Source organism: Canis lupus, chromosome 16, assembly GCF_003254725.2.
Source record: "Canis lupus dingo isolate Sandy chromosome 16, ASM325472v2, whole genome shotgun sequence".
NCBI classification, from domain to species: domain Eukaryota; kingdom Metazoa; phylum Chordata; class Mammalia; order Carnivora; family Canidae; genus Canis; species Canis lupus.
In genome coordinates, this window is record NC_064258.1 from 51,366,011 (window position 1) to 51,392,636 (window position 26,626).

Genomic DNA, 26,626 nt, shown 5'->3' on the forward strand with positions numbered 1-26,626 from the left:
GATGTTAAGTCAAAAGTAAAGATTAAATGTTGAATTATAGGACATAAGAATAAGTCAGTGTATATCTTAGATAAATATTGAATCTGAAATGGTGTTTAAAAATAGGATATGCAAATGGTTTAGGATCCAGATTTTCCTTTTTTCTAAATCCTCACAGCAAATTTTTTGTACTGTTGGAAGCTGCACACACACACACACACACACACACACACAATGCTGAAAAAACATCTACCTACAAGAAACTTGATTCCCAGGAGGATAAATGAGCTCCTAAGGTCAAGCATAGCTCTAGAATTTTATGAATGTGTAGAATCTTTTATTTACTTCTCTGTGAATTGCCTCCTGAACTTATGTAAGAATTATTTATCTTTCTTTTTCAGAAGTGAGCACTGAAAGAAGGTTAAGCGACTTTACCAAAATATAAGAGCAGTTCAATAATAGAATTCTAGGAGGAGTTTGAGAATCCCTAGTAAATTGCTAGAGTTGTTTAAAATTACACGTGGTAATTTAGAAAATTCCAAGTGAGTGGTTCTACTCAACTACTTATACCTTATTAGATCAATATAATATTAAAATAAAATTATTTCTTATATTTTTATTTTCTAACTAAACAAAATAACTTTAACAGTCCAAAAATAGTGCTTAATAATATGCATTTTAATTATAAAATTTAAAAATGCCATTTATTAACAGCCTATTTGACCTCAAAAATCATTATTCTACACGTACTTACTGAGTTCATATTATTTGTACAATACTGTGTGTGACCCTATGAGGCTATAAAAAGACATTATAGTATAGTGTGTAAAAGCATGGATTTGATTGGCTGGGTTTGAATTTTTGCCTTACTACTTACAGTCTGTGTAAACTTGGGGACATTATTTAATTTCTTTCCTCATCTATGAAATGTGGATGTTGATAGTACTTTATAATGTTATGAGTATTAAGTGACTTAGAACAATACTTCAGTACTTATTGAGTTATTTCTCAACAAATATTGGTTCCTATGAATAAGATATATTATAACAAATAAACATGGTACAAGGGATTCAAGCGACATGCCATAATTATGTACTATCACACTATATTAAAAGAATTATTTGTGGTGTAGAGGAGGCCAAAAAAAAAAAAATATCACCTCTACCTTCTGGAGTTCTTAGCTCAGAATCCTAAAGTTAAAGGCAGATTAAGAAGAATAAAAGAAACAGACATTTGATTAACAGGTATCTGTCATGTATACAAGAAGATGCCCACGAGAAAATGAGTAATTCCCTGAGGTGGTTTAAAATACAGATTTAGATATCACTCTAAGAAAGAAAGGGGAAGGGATGTGCAAATGGTTTAGGGGAGATGAAATGATTTTTAGGAATGGTGATGGCTGAAAGGAGAAGAAATGGGAAATGTGATAGCTTGAGATGAAGTTTTTCTGGGTATGGTGTTGACTTTTAGACTCCTCTCCTGTGACAAGTCCGTACTCCCTGGTTCATGACAGTCCTGGGAGGTGATTTATGACAAGGAGTTCCATTTGGAGGATCTTCCTTTAAGCACATAAGGGGAGTTCAGAGAAATATCCCTGAATTTGCTGTTTTCCAAGTACCTACAGCTCAAAATAATCAATAGGTCAAAGTGGCAGATTGTGGAGTCTCAGATTCCTCTACCCTTCTGTGGTTTGGGATTTTTGGCAAAATTGTCCTGAGAACATGCTTTGAGAATCCCTCTATGCTGTTGAAACAAAGGAAATGGAAAGTAATTCTGGGAGAAAATATGATCAGAAATCAGGTGATACCTATATCAGCTAGTTTCAAAAATGGACTGCGTGCGTGCACGCACACACACATATATATATGTGTGTGTGTGTGTGTATATATATATGTATATATATACCAACCGAGATGACTTAGCTTGCTTTCTTCATCTGTTTTCCTTTTACCTCTCCTGCCAAAAATGCTCTGGGTTCTTTTGTGCTACAAGAAACCCCTGAATACAATGTTATGATATAAAAAGAGACCGCTGGCTAAGAGAGAGTTCTTAGAAGGAGAACATGGATGGCAGATCAAGTAACAATGAGTTATGATTCTTTAAATACAAGGGTTCCTTATAGTCTTATAAAAGAACATTTGTAATTTCAAACTACTAAGAAGAAAGATAAGTCAAACCACTCACCTTTCAGCTAACGGTGTTTTCCTATAAGCAGATTTCAGTCAATGACAGTCTTTTTTTTTTTTTTTTTTTTCAATGACAGTCTTAATCTGAAATGTGGGTCTTTGGTCCTTACTGCTCCAACATTCTGGCATAGTCCTGGTTGTTCATAGCAATATAGACACTTACTACAACAGAAGCTCATAACTGAATTATGAGTACCGGCATCACACAGTTGTCTTATTTTAGATATCTCCTTTTCCATCCTTTCTGTTGCCAGAGACAGCTCTGTCTGACTCAGGACCTGAAAAAGCAATCAGATTTTAAATGCAGTGTTATCTCAGGTAGGAAACATAAAATGGGCTTGGTTGCTTGTCAACCTGTCAAGTGTCTCTGTCACCATCTCTCCCTGTTTCTTATTTGAAGAAAAAATTCTTAAAAAATGAAATTTTCCTTATGTTAGGATTATTGGAACATCTACCTAACTCATTTTAAAATGAACAACCAATGCTCCTGGTCAATAACATCATACTTAGAATAACTGAAATGACCTCAACTTGTAGCTTTCTCTTCATGGATTCTGAATACTTCGTTCCTCAGATTTTTAATGGAAAATTAAAATTAAATTTTCATTCTGGCTACATGAAGGTAGCCAGAATGAAGGTATGGTAAATATAGAAAGATGAATCTTGCCACAAATTAACTACTATACATTGGGATCATGAACCGAGAAACTCAAGTCAAAAATGGAGAAGGTTTCAAAGTGGTGAAGGGTCCTTACAATTATTCTTCCATATTATTTCACTTAAATATTAGCCCCTGAGATTCCCTCTGAGTTTACTACCTTTGTGGGAGCTGAAGAAGCCAGTGTTTCTTATTCTCTACTCTTGGTGTCAAGTAAACCTATTCTTTAAATTGTTTCACACAGCCTGTGGTTTTTCACCTCCAAAGATGCCAGGAACCTCTGGATTATATCACCTTAATAAAAGATTTAGCCCTCTTGTTACTGTCATTGGAATTCTTGATCCTTAGGTGAACCCACATTAGAGATAATGGACATCTAGACAACTTGCCAAAAGCAATATGGCATTCTGGTACAGGCTGTTAAATCAATATTAACTGAACTAACACTTGTGCCTACAGAGACTTATTTCAGTAAAAAGAATCCCTTAAGTTCCTATACTTTAAAGCTTACAAAAGGTAAAAGTGAAATAATAGGTTTTCTTGAGTAAGACTAAACTTACAAAAAGTCAGATCATAGAAGAATTATTTGCATATAGAATAAAGAATCTTAGTTCAGCAACACATGTTGAATAGATAAAAATTTTTACTATGAATAAATAAGAAAGTTGCCCTTAGTATGTTATATGGTTTCATTTACACTTAAGATTATATCTTCCTTCAAAAAGACTGAAGTTCTATAAGCCACACAAATATTATTGAATTAAAATGATGTTTTGGATTCTTGGCCTTTAGTCCATGAAGGAGTAACTTTATGAGAATTACCTTCTCACACATATAACTAGAAATGTGGACAACATATAGGAAACAGTACTTTTCAGTCATTGGACCCCAGAAATGCAGGGCTGTAGTCACTGAAAGAAAGGATGCAAGATGAATCCTATGAAATGCTTTGCTTTCTGTCTGGGAACAATTTGCAGATAGCAGTGTGGGGAGAGGAAACCCAAACAGAATTCAGCACTTTCTCTGAGTTGAAGAAACTAAAATTAGCGTTCAAGAAAGTGAAGGCACCTAGATTTGTAGGTCAGAGTACCTGAGCAGCAGGAACTGCACAGAGAAATAAATTCCAGAATCTCAAAGTCTCTAAGTCTTCAGGTAAATACCAGTCTGAACAAATTTAGGATTAAACTCCATAAGACCAAACAAGAAAAACTGTAGTAGGAAGAACAACTTCCAGATCTCCCTGAAACTTTTAGAGTCTTGAACAGTTGGAATGGAGAGCATCTGCTTAATACAAGAGCAAAGCTGTACCTTAGCAACAGGTTTGAAGAAAATAGGCCTAATCCTAGAATAATGGCATTCCTGTCTCCCAAAAACACATACATGAATAAATAAGTTAATGTGACCTATATCATAGAAAAATCTGGCAATAAAAAATTGCAAGAGATAAGAATTATGGAATTAGCAATGATTCTAAAAGATATAAAACACAATTTATGTATCAAATTTTCCTAAATAAGATTAATAGAATAGACCCTAAAGATGAAATAACAGGTGAACCTGAAAGTAAAGTAATATAAAATATTCAAAATAAAACACAGAGATAGCAAAAACTGAAAAAAGGATAGTAAGAATGTCTGAGTGACTTGTAGGACAATAACACATATGAAATTGAAGTCTTAGAAAAGGGCAGGGGACAGAAAATATATTTGAAGAAATTTTATATGAAAATATTTCATATTTGATGAAAACTATAAACGTAGAAATTCAAGAAGCAGTACAAACCACAAGTAATACAAAAACAAAAACATACCATGTCACATCATAATCAAATTGTTGAAAACAATTAATAAAGCAGTCAGGAAAACACACAGGCACACCCAATCATTATATACTAAGAAACAAAAATGAAAATTCCCATAACTTTTTCATCAAAAATTATGCAACCTTTAAATTATTGGAAGAAAAAAGCTGTCAGCCTACAGTTATAAAACCAGCAAATAAAAAAAGTAAAAATAAAGAACAAGATGAACAAATATGAGTGATGTAGCTGCCAGCAGACTTCAGCTACAAGAAATTTTTAAAGAAACTTCTTTGAGCTGAAGGGAAATGATATCAGATGGAAATAATAAGAGAAGAATAGTGAAAGAGATAAATAAATAATTATACTTTTCTAGTATTTTGTTTGTATGGTAATTGGGCATTTAATTTTTGATTTCTAATGCATAGAAATAAAATATATTTCAACAATAGAATAAATGGTAGTAGGAGGATCTACCTATATTGAAGCTTTTTTATGTGGGCTGACATTATATTTTATGAAAGTAGATTATAATACTATAAATATATGTAGTGTAAATCCTGGAAAAAAAAAATCACAGAATAAAAAATAAATGTTACAGTAATCATGCCAAGAGTGGGGGAAAATGCCATCCTAAAAAATAAATTTTAGGAAAATGGAAAAACATAATACATATGGAATTTTAAAAAGTGCTAGAGTTAAACACAAACATATGGTAAATTACCTCAAATATAAATGACCTAGACAATAAAAAATTAAAAAGGAAATAAAAACATGAATTCTAACTATGTGCTATCTGAAGTAAATCCATTTTCAATTTATCAAAACAAACTAGTTAAGAAGGAAAGAAAGAAAACAGGTTTAAGGAAATTTACAAGGATGCATACAATTTTCCATGTTTAAAAAGTAAAATCAGTAACAACAACAAAAATATATGATATGTAACTAATCATAAGAAAGCTGGTATGGCTAAATTAATGTCAAACTAGACTTCAGAACAAGAACTATTAGAAGAGATAAAGGAGAACATTTCATATTATAACTGGTCAATTTTTCAGTAAGACATCAATCCTTAATTGTACATACTCAAAAATGATATTAATAGAACCAAAATCTGGCAATTTAAAAGGAAAACAGAAAAATGTACAATTGTAAAATTTCAACACTCCTTTCTCATCAAGTAAGGAGCATTCAACAAAATAGACCATAAAACTCAACAAATTTCAAGGATTTGTTATGATGAAAAGTTTTTTTCTGACTTTAATGAAAGTAATGATTTGGAAATCAAACAGTACAGTTAAGGAAACTGCATGTTAAATAAAATTAAAAATAACCTCCTGAAATTAAAATCATAATATATTACAATTTGTTGTATGAAGATAAAATAGTGCTTACAGTGAAATTTATTGTTTTAAGAGTTTAGATATTAGAAAAGGATAAAAGTTTAAATTAACGATTTAAGCTTCTACCTTACTGAGTAGAATATAGAAGAACAAATTAAAGTCAAATTAGCAGGGATCCCTGGGTGGCGCAGCGGTTTAGCGCCTGCCTTTGGCCCAGGGCACGATCCTGGAGACCCGGGATCGAATCCCACGTCGGGCTCCCGGTGCATGGAGCCTGCTTCTCCCTCTGCCTCTCTCTCTCTCTCTCTCTCTCTCTCTGTGACTATCATAAAAAAAAAAAAAAAAAAAGTCAAATTAGCATAAGTAAATGAAGAGCACAAAATTAATGACTACAAAATGAACAAAAAAATAGAGAAAATAATAAATCCAAAAACTGATTGCTTGTCTATAAATCAACACTCCTACTCAGAGCGATAATAATTTAAAAAGTCAATGACACAATTACTGGTAACACTGAAGAGAGGGCATCACTACAGATCCTACATAAATTAGAAGACAATATAAGGAACTACTTTTTTTAAAAAACGACTTTTTCAATGAATTTAAATGAAAAAAATTCCACAGAGACACAAAAATGTCAAAACATTCAAGAGAAATATAGCTTCTGAATTTTTCTTTGTAACTAAACAAATTAAATGTAAAACGTTCTCAGTGAGAATGTTAAGAAACCTGCCCTAGAAGCAAATAACACGTTCTGCAGCTAAGTTTCAAGCTGTCTGACCAGTCTGTGCTATTTAACACTAGGCTATGCCACTGTGAATTGTCTAAAGAAAAATGCAAGTGTTAGAATGATATTTTAAAAAGCCATGATCCAAGAAATACACAAAAAGCTTAATTACTCCAAGCAAAGTTCCTTAGGTAGAGAAAGAAAGAGTGAAAAAAGGGAGAGAGAGAGACAAAGGGGGAGAGAGAAAGAGAAGGAAGGAATGATGAAGGGAGGAAGACAGGGAGGGAGTGACGGAGGGTGGGAGGAAGGAAGGCAGGCAGGCAGAGAGGGGAAGGGGAAAAGATAAGGAAAGGAGAGGGAGGAAAAAAAGAAGGAAAGAGAATGCAAGCAAGTTAGCAGAGAGATTTAATATTCCTTTTTGATAAAAGCCATCAAAATAGAGATAGACAAACTACCTCTGATTTGTTTATAAAAAAGGGAATTATTGAGGGGCGCCTAGGTGGCTCAGGTCAGGATCTCAAGGTCCTGGAATGGAGCCCTGCGTCAGGCTCCCTGATCAGCAAGGAATCTGTTTTTTCCTCTCCCTCTGCTGCTCCCCCTGCTTGTGCTCTCTGTCAAATAAATACATACATAAATAAAATATTTTAAAAGTAATTTTTGGAGAGCCTGGCTGGTTCAGTCAGTAGAGCATGGGTAACTCTTAATCTTGGGGTTGTGAATGGAGCCTCACACTGGGAGTGGAGATTACTTCAACATAAAATCCCCCCTCAAGAAAAAGTAAAAAATAAAAAAAAATAATAATTGTCATTTTTCTGAGCATTTATTTTAATGCTGGGAATATTTTTTTAAAGATTTTATTTATTTATTTATTTATTTATTTATTTATTTATTTATTTATTTTAAAGATTTTATTTATTTATGATAGTCACACAGAGAGAGAGAGGCAGAGACACAGGCAGAGGGAGAAGCAGGCTCCATGCAGGGAGCCGGACTTGGGACTCCATCCTGGGTCCCCAGGATCAGGCCCTAGGCCTAAGGCAGTGCTAAACCACTGAGCAACCTGGGCTGCCCTAATGTTGGGAATATTTTAACACTTTAGAAGGTGATTGAAAACACTTCATAATGAAAATAAAAATCTTAACATTTTTCTCTTAATTTTAAAATGCATTATATTGTGGAATTTTTTTGTGGAGATGAATTTAGTTAATTTGTAAAACTAAAAATGTATTCTAAAAATGCAGAAGGAAAAACGTTTAACATTTATTATACAATAGTTACCAAGAATATGAATGTGCTAAAAACACAATTAAAACTCTACTATAAATATACAGTTTTTAAGGAAATGTATTGGAATTGAATCGTGCTATACTTGTAAAAACTGGTGCCATTTATGGATGGATTTTTTAAATATATTTTTTAAGATTTTATTTATTTATTCATGAGAGACACAGAGAGGGAGGCAGAGACATAGGCAGAGGGAGAAGCAGGCTCCATGAGGGAAGCCCATTGGGGGTCTTAATCCCAGGACCCTTGGATCATGACCTGAGCCAAAGGCAGACGCAACTACTGAGCCACCCAGGTGTCCCTATAGATGGATTATTAATAAAAGGTATATAATCTCAACATCTTCATCTGTTAATCATAAAAGTTCTAAATAAAATCTAAACAGTATTTACAACAATTTTCTAACAATGGTTTATTAATTAATGGTACCATATTTGTAATATGTTTTTTTTCTAAGATTTATAAATGACTTGGGAGACTGATTTTACATTCACATAATTCTACATGAAGTTTGGCTCTACTTTAAACATAAGAACTCTGGGGCACCTAGGTGGCTCAGAGGTTGAGCATCTGTCTTTACCTCAGGTCATGATCCCCAGGTTGTAGGATCGAATCCCACATAAGGCTCCCTGTAGGGAACCTGCTTCTGCCTTTGCCTATGTCTCTGCCTCTCTCTGTGTCTTTCATGAATAAATAAATAAAATCTTTTAAAAAATAAAAATAAGAACTCAAAGTACCCAAATATACAAGGTAACCAATGAATTTTAGCCTGTGAGTATAAAGAGTACCTCTGTCATTAGATATAGTTTTACTTCACATCTGTTAAGATAGGCTAATTTATGCAGCAGTTAACAAAATATCCCCAAATCCTAGATGCTTGAGCAAAGCTTAATTGCCTGCATTTGCTTTATGTCCATCACTAATGGTAGTAACTCAAAGATCCAGGCTGCTCATAACTCACAAACTCAAACTGGCAGAGAAGCAACTAGTTGAAGGATGTCAATCACCTTGCCCAAAGTTAAAAAAAAAAAAAAAAAAAAAAAAAAAGCTCTGTAGTTGAGTCTTGCATCATCAATTAAGTCTCTATTTTGCAAGTGATAAGCATCATTGCTGTTCACAGTTTACAAATAAGACCCACACATATGGCCCCCACTACTACCAGGCGTCCAGAAGGCACAGGCCAGGAATATTTGACAAATAGTACCAATGACTACACAGAATAGGTTCTTAAATAACAGAAATCCAAGAGAGTAAGTCTGTTCCTAAAAAAATTACTTATGAAAAATTATAAATTTTAAAAAGGAGGCTGAATCAATGTTATTAGGCACAAATATTAACTTATTTGGGAGTATAATGGAAATAATTAATTGGCAGAATTAGGCAAGAACATTATTACCTTAAACTTGCTACTAGGTTATATTGAAAAGAGGTTTCACAGCAAATTTTCCAGTACACGTGAATATTTAGAATCAAGCAAGCAAACCTACAGATAAAACAAGCGTATTAAATCTTAAATATGTAATACTATGCTAAATTTTAGATCTGCCATTAAAAATGCATTGAAGTTAGTTCATAGAAAAATATGTAAAGAAGGCTTTACGATGGGGCACCTGGTGACTCAGTAGGTTAAGTGTCTGCCATCAACTCAGGTTGTGATCCCAGGGTTATGGGATTGAGCCCACCCATAGGCCCATTGCTCAGTGGGGAGCCTGCTTCTGCCTCCCAAACTTGTGCTCTCTCACTTCCTCCTTTCAAATAAAATCTTAAAAAAAAAAAAAAAAAAAAAAAAAGGCTTGAGACTGATAAGTTACATAAGATTAGAGAAACAGACCCGATGAGAATTTCTAGCAATGGTCCTTTGACCCAGCAGAGCAAAGAGCAAGAATTTAGGGTGACCAGGCATCGTATTCAATACCGTATTTCTCTATAGTTTGTTGAATTTCATGGACCTGGTGTACTTTATGCACAGCCACTGTGGTTCGGTGGTGCAAAAAGCAACAAGTTGAGAAATTTTATACCTAAATTAATAAACATTTTTACATGAAAATGATGTCATTCCCTACTTAAGAATTTTATGAACTCATTTGTATTACACAAACACGGGTATCACACAAAACATGGTACAACAGAACCAACAGTTCCAGTTTAAGACAAACCATCTGGTGTATCAGAGGCAAAGAGAAATGACCTGCTAGTGGTAGTCCCCTTAGAGCATGCCTTTAATTGAATTCTCAATTAAAGCATCTAATTGCACTTTTGGCTTAAATTAACCAATGCAATACAACATCATCTATGCTTAAAAATTTAAAAGTAAATCACAGACAAAATAAAAACAATAGTTTCAAGTTATAACCTCAAATGATATCAGATATCACATCGAATTAATATGTGAGCACGCATAGTTTGGTAAACATCTAAAATCTGTTTAAATTTGTGGAAAGATAGATTTGAGTTCTTTAATATTCCATCAAATTAGAAAGTTGGAGTTAGAATTTTAAAAAGATAATTATGCATATTCATAATAGGAAAATTCTATTAATAAAATGAAAAGTCTATTGTTCCTAAATTTCTAACGATTCCATTCATTCTGGATGGGAATAGCAACTGTTTATATTTGAATCCATAATTATGGGCTATATTAACAATGTAGCTATAGTTCTGTGACCACAATTTAAAATGTAGAATTCAGTAATTTATTTGATGATTTTTTAAAGATTTTATTTATTTATTCATGAAAAACAGAGAGAGAGAGGGGTGGGGGCAGAGACAGAAGCAGGCTCCATGCAGGGAGCCTGATGTGGGACTCAATCCCAGGACTCCAGAATCACACCCTGGGCCGAAGGCAGGCACTAAACCGCTGAGCCACCAAGGGATCCCTGATGAATGATTTTAAATAAAGCCTAAGTTGTTGCTCATTATTAGAGTTAAAATATCTTCAGATACACTATCTCTATGAATGAGATTTATCAAATTTATAAAAATCGTTAAGCAACTGGCTTTCCAACATAGCTGGTTCTCTCATTATTGAATTAAATAAATCTTTGACAGATGCTTAGTTTATATTTGTAAGAGAATCATGCTACTAACTTTTTGAAAATCATCTTTGGCAGTTGATGGAGGTCCCACTAAGATGCTCAAAATGATTCAGTCGCCAAAGCCACTTAAAATGTATTGAGTAAGATATGGAATTCTTGAACTCAAGTGAGTTTTTTTGTCCCTGCAATGAATCCTAAGTACAATAAATTTTACCTTCATGATCTTTTCTCTTTTGTCATTTCTTCTTTCTCAGTTGTTAGTGGTTCTGTTTCTGATATTGACCAAGTTTGGGTGGTTTGGCTTCCTCATGGCCAATATATCATTTTTCTTTGGTGGTTACTAATGATTGAAAAGCTGGATTTATTGACTGGCCAATTGATGATCTCGGTCATGTAGAGATGGGGATCTATTTTCCTATTCTCGGTTGTACAAGACATGATAGAGGACCTGGTTTTCAGCCATTTTTGTTTGTTTATACAATATTTTATCTCATTAGAAAGGAGATAGCCCTTGGAGATTTAGACTGATATGATATGTGTGTTTGTTTCATTTAAACCTTGGCCAAAGTTGTAAAACCAAATGTAAAGCTCTATGTGCTTATAATTTAGGAGAAGCCTTTATCTCTCATTATGTATATTGGAAATATTTCCTATCTTGGAATGTTTTAAAGAATTAAACTATAAAGCCTCCTCAAAAAGTACTGCTTTTATCATGTTGTAGAAGCTAATAACATAAATATCAAATTAGGAGAACACAAACACTCCTAGAAAAAAATTAAAGCATGAAATGTCTACTGATTACAATGTTCTACACATTGAAATGGAAAAATATTCCCATAAAAACTGTCAGCTCAAAAGTAGTTTTATGTAACAATTCATGTTTATATGAACAGGTATGAATCCCTGGGGAAATCCTTTTTTTTTTTTTTTCCATGATGAAGGAATATATTTTGTACTTTTTAAAATGAATGTTGCTTTTATTTTCTTATGTAAGACTAAATAGTCTGGTTCCTAGACTCCTTGTGTTTATTTACTGACCAGATAAGCTAATATTATGCCCAAATAATATTTACAAGGAAGAAAAATATAAATGTGTTTTCAATAAGAATTATGATTCTGAAAATATTTTTCACTAGCAAGGGCAATTATGTAATAAGTCAACTGAAATTTAATTTCTCAGGTCTTTAGATAAATATGCAAATTTACATATTAATAGAACTAAATGATGAATAAATTTTAGATGTCTGTAGAATTTTTGAGAGAATACTAAAACGGTTACTAGGCATCACACACATACTCACCCACCTGTTCTTTCCCAGAACAAATACACAAATGTACCCACAGGTATATATACACATTTATAATTATATATTTTTCTCATGTAATATGTCATGGAGTAGTTCTATTTCTGTTCAACTTTATTGTTTTCTTTTTGCCTCTTAAACTGTGTCACTGGCATGTATGAGGATGTAGGTTGTTGTCTATGTGCTTATGGACTTTGCTGATCTCTGAAATGCCTGCATAGAAGAGACAGTTTTCAATTATCAAACTCCTAGTAAAATAAGAGGTAGTTACTTCCATCAAGAGTTAAATTAAGGGATCCCTGGGTGGCGCAGCGGTTTGGCGCCTGCCTTTGGCTCAGGGCGTGATCCTGGAGACCCAGGATCGAATCCCACATCGGGCTCCCGGTGCATGGAGCCTGCTTCTCCCTCTGCCTGTGACTCTGCCTCTCTCTCTTTCTCTCTGTGTGACTATCATAAATAAATAAAAATTAAAAAAATTAAAAAAAAGAGTTAAATTAATATGAGTGATTTAGACTACCTTAGGAGCTGTGCAGAAATAGGAATACATATGCAAAAAATGTTTTCCATAGAAAAAGAGAGTGACTGACTTTAAAAGTAATGTCTTTTTACATATGTAAATGATGAAACTAAGATTTGAGTGGGTTTAAGAGGTCACAGGAAGTTGGCAGACTGCCTCGGTTTATAATAATGACACATGTGAAGACTTACGAGATTGGGCTAAAATTTTCGCAAATTTGCTCATTTTAGTAGGGTTATTCGCAAAAGCTTAACGTCACAAATCACAATACTGTAAGATTAAAACTTTGTTTTCTCCTTGTTAATATGATACATTGGTCTTAGAATATCTATTCTGTTCATAACAAGAGGCAGTGAAAGTGTTTCCTTCATCTTTTTGTAATTTTTCCAGTTGACAGAAATGGTATATCTCATCAGAGTAGTTTTCGAAGCTTTATGCGGACTTTTTTACATCCTTTACTATTTAAAATAAACAATCAAGTTTCTAACTTCTGAAAGAACTAAGATTCCTTATGAGTGTGGTACTTTATTATATTTATATTTTTAAATATATTCTGTCTCTCTGAATTATCGGACACAAGCTACAGCTTTTCATTGTTTCCAGGAACTTACTGTATTATTTTAATCACATTAACTACTATCCTCTGACAAGTTGCATGATTTTGGCTTTCTGAAATTAATCTCTAAATTACAAAAAGTCAAGATGCCTTTTACATTTAAATTACATTTCAGATTTCCAGGTGGACAGTCATTTACATCATAAAAAGGTGGTATGCTAGAAATAATTGTTTTTGGTATGCTCCATATTTCTTACTTAACACAATGCATTGGCTTACTGAAAAAAAGCAATCCCATTAAAAGAGAAACTCGATTTTCCTGAGGTTAGCTGTACTCAGGTAAATTTTTATTAATATAAGTTGTTACAGATGTTGTGCACTTAAAAGAAATCCCCTGAATATTTAGGAAGACCCTCCCTGTTGATAAAATGTCTCCCATGTACTCTCAGGAGAAATACTAATGGTCTTTTTAACCACTCATTGCACCTATGATAGAGTATATTTACTCCCTTCCATTCTTGAAATTTTGGGTCAGTGTAGTAAATTACACACAGGCATCTAGTCTTGTCATCTATTGATGGTTTCTGCTCTTCTCTTACTTCTTGAAATCTTTGCTAAAAGCTGGAGATTAGAAATGTCTTCTCCCACAAAGAGCTCAGAGCTTCATAGATAGAACTGTAAGCAGCTCAACTATTGTTACTTCAGGAAACGACCAACAGTACAGGCTTCTGAGCTGATACCATACAGACAGATGTCAGAATCTAAGTCTGCAATTTCAGGACAATTTTACACAGAAGCAGAGGATTTCATGAAAGCTGACTCCAGGCCCAATATCTACTAGAACAAAAAGGAGTTAAGTAGGAATGAATAAATAGCTCACTATAGTTACTTGCTTAGAACGCTGTTATCTTTTTTTTTTTGTATATTTTTTTATTGTAGTTCAATTTGCCAACATATAGCATAACACCCAGTGCTCATCCTGTTAAGTGCCCCCCTCAGTGACCGACACCCAGTCACCCCATCCCCCTGCCCACCTCCCCTTCCACCACCCCTTGTTCATTTCCCAGAGTTAGGAGTCTCTCATAGAACACTGTTATCTTGAAAGTTCTTCTTCCCCAACCCACCTTGTTAGATTTTTAAAGAATCCCCCCCCCTCTTATTTATTCATATGTCATCTTCATTTTAGTGTCATCTTCATTTAGTGTCATCTTTATTTTAGAATTCAGAGTTTGGGAACAAATGTTTTTACTGATTTTTTTTTTTATTTTAATGGCACTGTAGTCATTTACATGTGACAACCAAAATTAGTCCTTCTTTAAAAAAAATAATACAATTTGATGAATCAGTTGCTGAAATGGTGTTTAAATTTTCTGGCATGTCCTATTTGAAAATAAATTTTATTCGGGCACCTGGGTGGCTCAGTCCATTGAGCATCTGCCTTTGGCTCAGGTCATGATCCCAGGGTCCTTGGATGGAGCTCCCCTTGGGCTCCCTGCTAGGTGGGGAGTCTGCTTCTCCCTCTGCCTGTGAGCTTGTGCGTGCTCTCTAATAGATAGAGCAAACAGTTTCTGTGAAAGAAAAAAAGAACACAGCTGTAATTATACTGCTCTATAACACACCATTCAATTTTTTATGTTGTTTCAGTTTTATTCCAATTTTCTTTTCAGTAATTTATATATATATGTATATATATATCTATATCTATATATATCTGTATCTCCTATATATCTTTTAAAAGAGACTGTACTTTTAAAACTTTTAAAACATTTTAGGTTCATAACAAAATTAGGAGGCAGTTACAGATATTCCCAATATCCCTGCCCTACATATATGTAGCCTTTCCCAATGTCAGCATCCCCCATCAGAGTGGTCTCTTTTTTTTTTATAACTGATAAACTTTGACACATCATTATCATTCAAAGCCCATAATTTACATTGGGGTTCATTCTTAGTTTCATATATTCTATGGGGTTGGACAAATTAATATTGTCACATGTCCATTATTATAGTATCAATAGTTTCCTTGGTCTAAAAAACTGCTCTGTGCTCTATTTATCCCTCACTTCCCTATCCTAGCAATCACTTATCATTTTAGTCTGTGTATATTTGCCTTTTCCAGAATGTCACTTGGTTGAATCATACTGTATGAAGTTTTTACTGATTTTTTTTTTTTTTTTTTTTTTTTTACTTAGTAATAGGCATTTAAGTTTCTTCTATGTCTTTTCGTGGCCTGATAACTCACTTCTTTTTAGTGCTGAATAATGTTCCATTGTCTGAATATACCCCAGTTTACTTATTATTTTATCTATCGGAGGGCATCTTGGCCACTTCGAAGTTTTGGCAGTTACAAATAGAGCTTCTATAAATATCCAAAGGTTCCATAAATATTCATGTACAGGCTTTTGTGTGGACAAAAGTTTTCAATTCATTTGGGTAAATACCAAGGAGTACAATTGCTGGATCAGATGGTAAAAGTAGGTTTAGTTTTTAAGAAATCTCCAAACTGCCTTCCAAAGTGGCTGTGCCATTTTATAATTCCTATTGAGACTTCCTTTTGCTCTGCATCTTTGTCAGTGTTCTAGATTTTGGCCATTCTAATAGGTCTACGGCGGTGGCATCTCACTGTTTTAATTTACAATTCCCTGATGACTTATGATCTGGAATAATCGTATGCTTTCCGTATGCTTATTTGCCAACTCTTTATCTTCTTTGGTGAGGTGTCTGTTTAAGGTCTTTGATCTACTTTGTAATTAGGTTGTATATTTTCTTATTGCTGAGTTTAAGAGTTCTTTGTATATTTTAGATTATAGTCTTTATCATATTTGTCTCTTGTAAGTATTTTCTCCTAATGTGTGCTGTCTTTTCATTCTGTTGATAGCATCTTTCATGGAGTAGATTTTTTTTAATTTTAATTTTATTGCAGTTTAGCTGTTCAACTCTTTCTTTTGTGAATTATGCATTTGAGGTTTTATGTAAAAAGCCATTCCTTATCCAAGTTGTCTAAATTTTCTTTTATGCTCTCTTATAGGGGTTTTTATACTTTTGCATTATACATTTAGATTAATGATACATTTTGAGTTCATCATTTTGAAGGGTAGAAGGTCTGTGACTAGATTTACTATTTTTGCAGGTAGATAGAGTTGTTCCAGTAAGATTTGTTGAAAACACAGTCTTTGCTTCATTATATTGCCTTGCTCCTTTGTCAAAAATCAGTTGATGTATTTATTTATGGGGAGCACTACTTCTGGGCTATTTTATTCATTTTTTTAAAGATTTTATTTATTTTTTCATGAGAGACACAGAGAGAGAGAGAGAGGCAGAGACACAGGCAGAGGGAGAAGCAGGCTCCATGCAGGGAGCCCGATGTGGAACTCGATCCCGGGACTCCAGGATCATGCCCTGGGCTGAAGGCAGACACTAAACCACTGAGCCACCCAGGAATCCCCTGCGCTATTTTATTTCATTGATCTTTTGTCTAATCTATCACCAATCACATACTGTCTTCATTACTGCAGCTTCCTGGCACATTGAAGTCAGGTAGGATCAGTCCTCCAACCTTGTTCTTCTTCAATATTGTATTGGCTGTTCTGGGTCTTGTGACTCTCCATAAAAGATTCAAATCATTTTGTCAATATCAACAAAGAACTTGCTGGTATTTTGATTAAGACTGGCTCTGTCAACCAAGTTGGTTAAGAACTGACATCTTGACAATATTCAGTCTTCTTATCCGTGAATATGAACTCTCCATTTAATTGCATTTTTAACAGTTTTATAATTTTTCTCAAAAACTTCATTATTTTAGATTTACACCTAAGTTTTTCTTTTTGAGGGATGTTAGTTTAAGTGGTATTGTGTTTTTGACTTCAAATTTGACTCGTTCATTGCTGATATTTGGGATAGTTACTTTTGTATATTAAGATTTTGTGCTACAACTTTGCAATAACAACATAATAATTCCACGAGGTTTATTTTAATTTATTCTTTCAGATTTTCAACACTGATTGTAATATCATCTGTGGACAATGACAGTTTTATTTCTTCTTTCCTAATCTGGACACCCTTTTCCTTTTCTTGTTTTATTGCATTAGTTGGTGTTTCCAGTATGATCTTGAAAGGCAGTGGTGCCGTTAGTAGGAAAGCATTGAGTTTGTTACCATTATGTATAATGTAAGCTATGTTTGTTGCAAATATTCTTTATCAACTTGAGGAAATTCTCCTCTACCCCCGTTTGCTGAGAGTTTTGAGCCATGATTGGATGTTGGATTTTGTCAAATGCTTCTCTGCATCTATTGATATGATCATGTGATTTTTCTTCTTTAGCCTGTTGATGTGATGAATTACATTAATTGGCTTAGTACTATTGAAGCAAATTTGCATACTTATGATAAATCCCACTTGGTCATAGTGTATAGTTATTTTTATACATTGTTGGATTTGATTTACTAATATTTTGTTAAGTATTTTTGCATCTATGTCCATTGGATTTATTGGTTTCTAGTCTTCCAGAAATATATTTGTCCAGTTTTGAGATTAGGGCAATGCTGTTCTCCTGAGATATAAATCTTTTCCTCCAACTTTCCTTCCCCTCTTTCTATATTTTCCCTTGCACTTCCAGCATGTGATTATCCTTATTCCTTTATTCCTTCTTCTATCCATCAGTAACCCTCGGAAGTGTTCATATCTGAGTCCTGTATTTGTTTTGTCACTTATTCCTGTGATGATGATAACAGTATATTAAAATTATAATCTAAAATTTGGATCTGTGTTTTTCTGTTTCCCTCATTATCACCAAAATTTTTATTACTGTTTATTTTCAGAATTTTCTGTTTGTTTGAATCAGCTTTCCTCCCAAATGCTCTGGAGACAGGTTGTAATTTGGTGGAGGCTCTCAGGGCTGAATGGAAGACCCTGAGGACAGACACTAATATAGTCAGATATAACAACCCTAGACCACACATCCTGTTTGGTATTTGTTTCATTCTAATTGTAAGTCCTTTGAGGTCAGAGACCATGTATTCCATTATTTTTATATCTCCCAGACTGCCTAAGATAGAGATTGGCACACACTAGGCAAATACAAGGCATACAATCAATGAATAATTGATTGATTCTGATGCTCTAATACACATCCATATTTGCTTCCGGGAAGTAGTTTAGTTGTTCAAGGATCAAGTTCTAGAATGAATAATTAATCATTTATCAAATGCCTCCAAAAGGCAAGGTCAAATGTGATAGAAAGGATGAAAGCCATTAGGAGATTGTTGATATGCACATTAATCCATTTCAGAAGTGTCAGTTTGCATTTGTTGGTGGTTAGTCTGTGGAGCACTGCAGATTGCGGCTTTATTAGAAGATGCACTTTTCAACACCTCATTACTAGAGACTAGATAGGAGTAAAGTCCCCAAACACTATACTATGTGAAATTTTCCTTTTCTGACATCCTGGAGCATCTTTTCTAGCTACATACCTACTTAAGGTCTTAAGGTGATTGTATATTTCTCATCTGTATCACAGTTTGTTCTTTGTATCCTGATATTTATTCTCCCCTTTTCCCCATGATAATGGCTGTTTAAGCTGAGTACAAGGCTGGTCAGAAACTGCAACATTATCCATCCACCTTTGGAGCGAGGTATTTTCCTATGAATAAGTTATGCAAATGACATATAATGCAGGTGAAATACATAGCTTCTGAATTGTATTCTTAAACATAGGGGTGTTCTCTGTTTGCTTTTTCCTTTTTCTGCTGGCTAAAATGCAGAATTGTTAGGTTTGCCATCTTAAACAATGGCTTGGAGGGAAACAACACAGGAATGATAGAGCACTAACAAGGTGATTGGTTCTTGGACGAATTTTTCAAACAGAGCCGTCATATGATGGCTGCATCTATGGAGCATTAGATTTAAAAACAAAGAAAGTATATATAGACAAACTAAACAACAACAAATCCTACTTTGTGAAAGCTGCTATTGATACTAGTGTCTCTTATAATAAGCAAACTTATTATCTAACCAATTACTGGACAAATTGATTTTAAGACCACGAAGGGCGGCTCTTGAATCCAAAGATTATTTATAAGTGAGAGGTACTCTAATGGTTGATCCGGGATGTAACCATATTCAAATTCTTGAGTGAGTTTATATTAGAAAAACATTTTTTATCTTATCAAAATTTGTCAAGGATCCTTCAATACAAAGTTTCTCTAAACTTTCTGTAAAACTATATTATGAACAATAAAAGCTCACAATTCTTTCCAACATCATGAAATAGAAATGTATTAATTCACATAGCATTTGCTGTTGTCAATTTATATAAATCCCTTTTAATCATACCTGGTCAGCTCTCTGTTTTCATTTTGGTCAAACATCTGATGATAGATGGTGCTCTGTGGTGGGCTTGATGAGTGAGGGGCAGGGATATTAAAGCAGTATCTGCATAGTTCTAGAAATTGCACAACTTAATTGGCTAACCTGCATTTACTAGATGCATGTTACTTTAGGGATCAAATCTACCCTCTCCTGTGAGCTGCTTGGTGGAATTATCATTCAGGGGAACTGAATGCTATGAGAAGATAGTTCCACAATGGGGTCACCTGACTGAAAATGAATTCAGCTTATTTCTTCCTCTGTTCCAGTTGGTTGGTTCACTCAGTTCACTGCTTTCTAAGTCTGCTTAGAGAAAGAAAGAAAAAAGCATTTTCTAAATGTAATTAAGGCCATATCATGATGGCTTTGAATATTTAAAAAAATACCCATTTCAGATCATTTTAAACTTTTTTTTAATTATTAATTTAGCCACTCTGATTTAAAAACAGCTCCACAAGTCATTTCACTAACAAGCCGGATCGTAAATTTGTTTCTAATGTCTTTATGACCCCAGAAAGCAGAGATGAATTGAGCTGGCTTAATTGGCTGAAACACCGTTGAAATGTAATGTGGGTGATTTAATCAGCCTATGGCACTAATGGAGTTAAGCACTTGGTCCAGTAGGAAACTGTATTTCAGCGAGTTTCTAAGTACCTGCCTATTGCTATATAGAAGGTGCTTCCGTCTGTAGTTTGCATGTGGCCTTGTATGGTAGGCTAAAGGGCAGAAAAAAGTTTAGAGCATATATTGTAAAAATGGAACAGTGGCAGGTTTTTAATCAACATTGTAATTTGGGGAAAGAACTGGACTGCGTAGAATTGTTGTAGAATACTTTCTGAGCCAGCCTATTTCATTTCTCCCTAAGCCACCTGTTGGCACTGAGCAAATGGAGCCCACTTAGCACCAATTTATTTAAATAATGATTCAGGCCATTCACTGACCAGCATGAAAGGGGAAAAGGCAACAGTTATAAAAAACTAAAAAGTATCATTAACTGCCTATCCTATCTAAAAGTGGGGCAGTTCTCACTATCAGGGGGTGACACTGCATCTCTAAATCCAAATCACCACTGCTCACACCCACCAGTTCAGGTCGCTTCTCTAGTACTTCCTATCTGTGTCTTCTTGGGCAAATTATTTAACCTGGTAATATCACTGAATCCTTGTTGGGTTTCACAGCATCATCTAAACACCAATTTGTGTTTTGCAGTTGCTCTAGTGAACTCTTGCTACTTCTCAAAACATCCCATCCTAGACCCTATAATTCCTGCTCCAGGTGGCTCATCTTCTCCGAGGCTGGTACATTAAGCTTAGTGACTTAACTTCTTGGAGTTTCTTTTCTTCCTAAAATCCATTTGGGGAAACTGATTAATATGCATAATCTCCTTTAGTAATTAGAGGTATATAATAATATAAACCAAAACTTATTTTTTTTCCTGGCCAGCACTGCTTAGCAGCATAAATTTATCTCTGGTTAATTGTATACGTTAAGCCAAATACTCACTAGTGGATTGCTTTTCCTTAATGATGGAGGTGAACATAACTATAGATCATAGAAAAATTTCCACACAGACCATGCTTTATCCTTTTTCTGCCCTCTAAATTTTAGTAACTATAAACATATTTTAGATAAATATCCTATATACCCACAATAAATTATTTTTACATTAGGTCATGGATAAAATCTAGAAGATTATAATTGTTAAACAGAAAATACTTAATTTTCATTCTTTATAAATTATGGCTATTTTGAGAACTATGGAAACAGGATTTTTTTTTTTTAATGAAGAGAGCTGCCACATTCTGGCTGAAATAGCTATAGCAAATTCTACTCGTTTGATCTTGCCGCCTATGTCTGGGTGAAGACTCAGGAAGCCAGTAAAGTGCTGACTTGGTACGTGCTGCAGGCTAGGCACTGGATGATGGTCCGTCTCACATCCTTAAACACAGATTTGCTCGAATTGCTAGCACACATCCCTCAAACTCAGACTTCTTTTGGAAATTCTGGCACCCATTCCAACCCAGAATCACAAACACATTCTCATTCCCAAAAGGTGGGACAGGTAAACGTTAAAAACTTAAAAAATGATGCATTTTTAGATACTCACATTTGAGTTCGTTAATTTTAAAATATCATTCATAGCATTCTTTTCCTCTTCTTCTGTAAACAACTGCTTTTGTTTGGGAGCTTAGGTGTTAGTCTGGTATCAGGGAGATTATTAGATACAAACTCAGTTAAATTTCATGGGGCAATATCATGGTGCCTGAGAATAGGATAGGTGATATAGGAGATAAACTTTCAGGGAGATGATTGAAAATTACAGAAAAATTAACTTTAAGTATAGATACATTTTAGACTAATATTTTTTTGTGGGAAGGTAAAGGCTGAAGAAAACGTGAATAAATAGCTTAAGCCAAGTGCACTGTAACATTTGACTTACTTTATATGGCCACTCATAAAGTATGGGATTGGCTTCTTTTCCCCATTGTTCTTTCCACCTTATAGATGATAAGTCACTTTTTTTCTTTTTTAGCCAATAAGATTTTTAAACTGTTATCATTCTTCTGGTATAAAGTGATTTTGTGAATGTCACTTTTGAAATATAACTGATAAAATATATTGAGAATTGAGAATTTATCTTATGCCAGAAATATTGCTAAGTATTTAAATACACTATTTCATTGGATCTTTACAACAACTCCATAATTTAAGTACTATTATAATTCCCATTTTATAGATGAGGAGATGGAGACTTTGAAAAATTAATTGACTTGGAAACATCACAGAGTCAGTAATAGCAAAACCAGGACTCTGATACAATGATGTTTTTTCTTAGTGTTCCTATGTTTAATAATCATGTAAACTGCCTATCTGTACATTCTTAGTGGAAGAGAGACTTGATTCTGATGTTATCCAGATAATAAATATTATACAAATACTCTAGAATATTTGCATGCTACTGAAAATACTTCATTTTCATTACTCACTTTAGTCAATATATATGTAGACACAGCATGTGGTTTTATGTATATTGGCTTCAGTTATTCATGGAAAGATGATAGCTTAATCCAATCAACAAATATCACTCACAGTAGTGAATTAGATCTTGCTTTTCATTAACAAAATGAGTATCATTAACATCCAGATTAAAAGTTAATTTGGTATTTTTACATGTTAAAATGATACTTTCAAATGATGAAATAGCTTGTAGACATATACATATTTGTGTAAATAAAATATTACAATGGAATAGGACAAAGTTTACCAAAAAGATTAATATGGGAATTGTCTTTTTTCTTAAATTTTGGCCAATCTTTCTTTTCTAATAGATTTGTGCATATTTTTTTTCAAATTAATTGATGTAATTTTGTTGATGCTACAGGCACTGAACACCTGCAGTTCCATGCAGAAATGTAGATTTTATTCTTATCTACTGAAATCAAGAACATTACCTTCATAATGAATCCAAAAGAAATTACTCTGGATACTCACATATATTTTAAAGTAGTTCAGTTTGACTCAATTCAACAAACATTATTAAAGACGAACAAATGTTATTAAAGACCAACAAACATGATTAAAAACATTGTTAACATTACAGTGTTAGAAGCACTGCACAGCTCTGGAAAAATCCATGATTATTCATCAAACTGGGAAAATCACACTGCTTTCCTTCCTTTAAAAAATGTTAGTCAATTTGTTGATTGAGTAAACTACACGGTGTCTGAACTCCACACCTAGCTTGGATTTTAATTTGCAATGTAGCTTTTGAAAAATAATTTAGCCTCAGTTCCTTACTCTCATCATGTGACCTGTAAGGTCATTTCTAATTAAAGAAAATAAAAATGTGGTGACACTGTAAAATAATTGGTGAGAAGGTACTTCCTCAAATATTTATTTATTTATTTATTTTTCTCAAAGATTTATTAATGTGATAGCTATTCAGTTATTTTTAATGCAAGTCTTAAAACCAGTACAGTACGATTGTATACCATATTTTGCAAAAGTATCTAAAAAAAACATGAAACTCTGGAAGTAAATGGCAAGTTTAATTACTACACTTTTTCCTGTAACTAAAATGCTTCCTTTTGTCATCTCAGTTCTTATTTAGTGTAATTAGATAACGTTGATGCTCCTTTCAAATTAATCTTCATTGATTTTGATAGGAAACAATTGACAAAAATAGTGATCTTGACACTTATTTGATTCCTTTCCTAACTAAGTTCATTTTTATATTGATGCAATGTATATTTTAAGTATAATCAACACAAGATATTAACTATCCTGTGTTCATTGGATTATGTACTAATTTGTTAAAATTGAGTGATACAAAATGAAGTTAATACTTTTTTTAAAAGCTTTTATCTTTCCTTCTCACTTCAAATTACATGGAAATTAAATAAAGAGTAAAATGTTAGGAACATTTAAATTAGGTTTGCAGATACTTTTAAGGAAGTACATTTATTTTTCAGAAAGAACATTAAACTTCACTCAAGGAAATGACCATAGCATCAGAATAACATTTCCCAGTATATGTGATTCAGAAGCTTGCAGGAGAAGGATGTGTGTCTGAATATAGCTGGTCTTCAGGATGCACTTTTCCCCATACTTCCTCCAATATTTTTTAGTACATGTGCATTTTACTATTTGCCTATTGTCAGTGACTCATATTTAGAATAAAAAAGAGCCACATATTTTGATTATTCATTAAACTAACAATATTCCTTTTTTCCCTTCCCTCCTTTTTGCAAAAGACTTAATGGGCTTGCTTCTATTTTGTATTCTAAGAAACTAATTCAAGGTTAGGAGAAAGTTTTGATAATACTGAGGGTAAAAATAAAATTCTAGTTTTTTTTCCTAATCCTCATTTCAAGGATAAAATATATTTAAGACTTTCATATTTTGTGGTTAATTATTCTTTTATTGAAAGAGATTATATAAGAATTTTCACATTTTCTTGAAATTCTAATAGACACAATTTAAAAACTGCAGGAGCCCTTAAGAAGATACAACATAAATTACTCAGGAATTAAATTCTTCTGGACTTTTACATTGTTTTTAGCTTTTTAAAACTATTAATGTATAAGTGATGAGCATCTTTTTGCACAAATGTGGGTTTTTTTAATGCTCATGGTTGTTCCTTAAGGATACACTCCTAGAAATAAAATTACAAGGTCACAAATCCGATTTTTAAAAATAAACTGTATATAACTGTCAAAATTTGCTATGTTCAAAGGAGCCCTCATTAGCCTGTGAGGATGTCTAACAATACCTTAACCATTTTGAAGATCTTGCCTTTTTCATACACAAAATATGGAATTTCATTGTTTTCATTGGAATTCTATGATTACTCATTAACCTAAACTTTAATATTCACATTTCACCTACAGTGTTTAATGTTCACTTACATTTTGTCTTTTCTGTATTGTTATTTTAGTCTTGCTGCCAGTGTTTATCTTATTTGCTTTAATAACGATAGTAACTCTTTGTTGTATATGTTATAAACACTTGCCTGGTATATTTTTCTTGTCATTTATTTATGTATAGGAGAAAAACTTTTTAAATGCTTACATAGTAAAATAAGTCAATCTCTTTTTTTCTGTCATTGATTACATGCTTAGTAAGTTATTACCAATCCAATAGCCAGATACTTCCCAAATTTCTTTCAGGCCCAATATTCCATCTATCCTCCCTCAAATATCAAAAAGGCTGTTCAGTTAAAGCTATTTTGATTGAATGAGGAAATTCTAAAGATCATGACAGCTAGTAGAATAGACCCCTGATATAAAACCTAGGAGCAGTTTACAGTTGTTTCACATCAAATCAACTGTGTAAAATGTGTAAGCAAGATAATCTAGATCATGCTCTAGTAACAAAGACCCTCCAAATTTTAGTGATTTTAAATAACATAGGCTTATCTCTCATTCATGCTGCGTGTGCCTCTCAGATTTACTGAAGGGTGTTTTTCCATAGTGTCTTTATTCTTGAACTTCAGCTGAAAAACAGCTACCATCTGGAACACAGTAGAAGGAAAAAGAAAGCATAGAGAGGGAGAGAAAAATATAAGAAATGCACAAGGGTTATCAAAACTTGCATATGAAATAGGCATACGCCAATTCTTTTCATATTATTATACAATTTAAATGGCCTCATTCAAGGTTAAGTTGGTGGGGAAGGTCATGTGCCTCAAGGGGAACTGGATATTACACGGAATACTAATGATGATTACGGTATGACTTTTTTGTCACTAAATATTCAGCATATCCTCTTCCCTATATGCCGGATCTGCTCACACCCTGTGACAGATGATACTCAAAGTCCATTAGTCAGTGGGTCCACCTAAACGTTCAAGCTTAAGTAATGACTAATATTTTCATCACCTACTCAGCATGTGCCTCCTTCCATCTAGAAATCTATGAACTGAAAAAGAAAAATTAGATGCCACACACACCCAATATAAAATGGCAGGACTAGGGCAGGTGTGGCCATGATAAACACTCCCACTGAGGAAGATAGGCCATGAGAGATCATAGTGCTTTTGGATCCCACTGGGTGTTGTTGGCAAGGTCTCTAACGTTGATGGTGGATAATATTTCTTATTTAGCTTGCAAATCCTTTTCCTGAAAGGGACTCTCCAGTCTGTAATTACAAACTCTGTTCCCTGACTTCTTCGTACCAGGAGATGCTTCTTTTTTCTTTATTCTCCTTGTCTGTATGCTATAGCCAATATGCATTAAACTATTTTTTTCCTTGAGGTAATCAGTTTTCTCAGACTGCTTCATTATCATTGAAAGTTGGAGGTTCGAAATCTTAGACATTCTTAGTTATGGCCTGTGGGTTATTTATTTAATTTCTTTGTACAAATCAATTAAAACT

The 26,626-nt window shown here is 33.7% G+C and overlaps 2 long non-coding RNA genes across 2 annotated transcripts in view; both read right to left on the reverse strand.

Moving 5' to 3' along the window:
- Window positions 1-2,215, reverse strand: part of LOC112675186 (uncharacterized) — a 34,753-nt gene extending 32,538 nt beyond the window's left edge. Inside the window, exon 1 of the long non-coding RNA XR_003145801.3 lies at window positions 2,164-2,215. This is a non-coding gene — a long non-coding RNA (uncharacterized LOC112675186). The remainder of the gene's footprint in view (window positions 1-2,163) is intronic.
- Window positions 2,216-9,371: 7,156 nt separating this feature from the next.
- The window catches only part of LOC112675265 (uncharacterized), a 29,465-nt gene continuing 12,210 nt past the window's right edge, over window positions 9,372-26,626 (reverse strand). Inside the window, exons 5-7 of the long non-coding RNA XR_003145844.3 lie at window positions 19,718-25,763; window positions 14,797-14,955; window positions 9,372-9,458 (exon numbers count right to left, since the gene is read on the reverse strand). This is a non-coding gene — a long non-coding RNA (uncharacterized LOC112675265). The remainder of the gene's footprint in view (window positions 9,459-14,796; window positions 14,956-19,717; window positions 25,764-26,626) is intronic.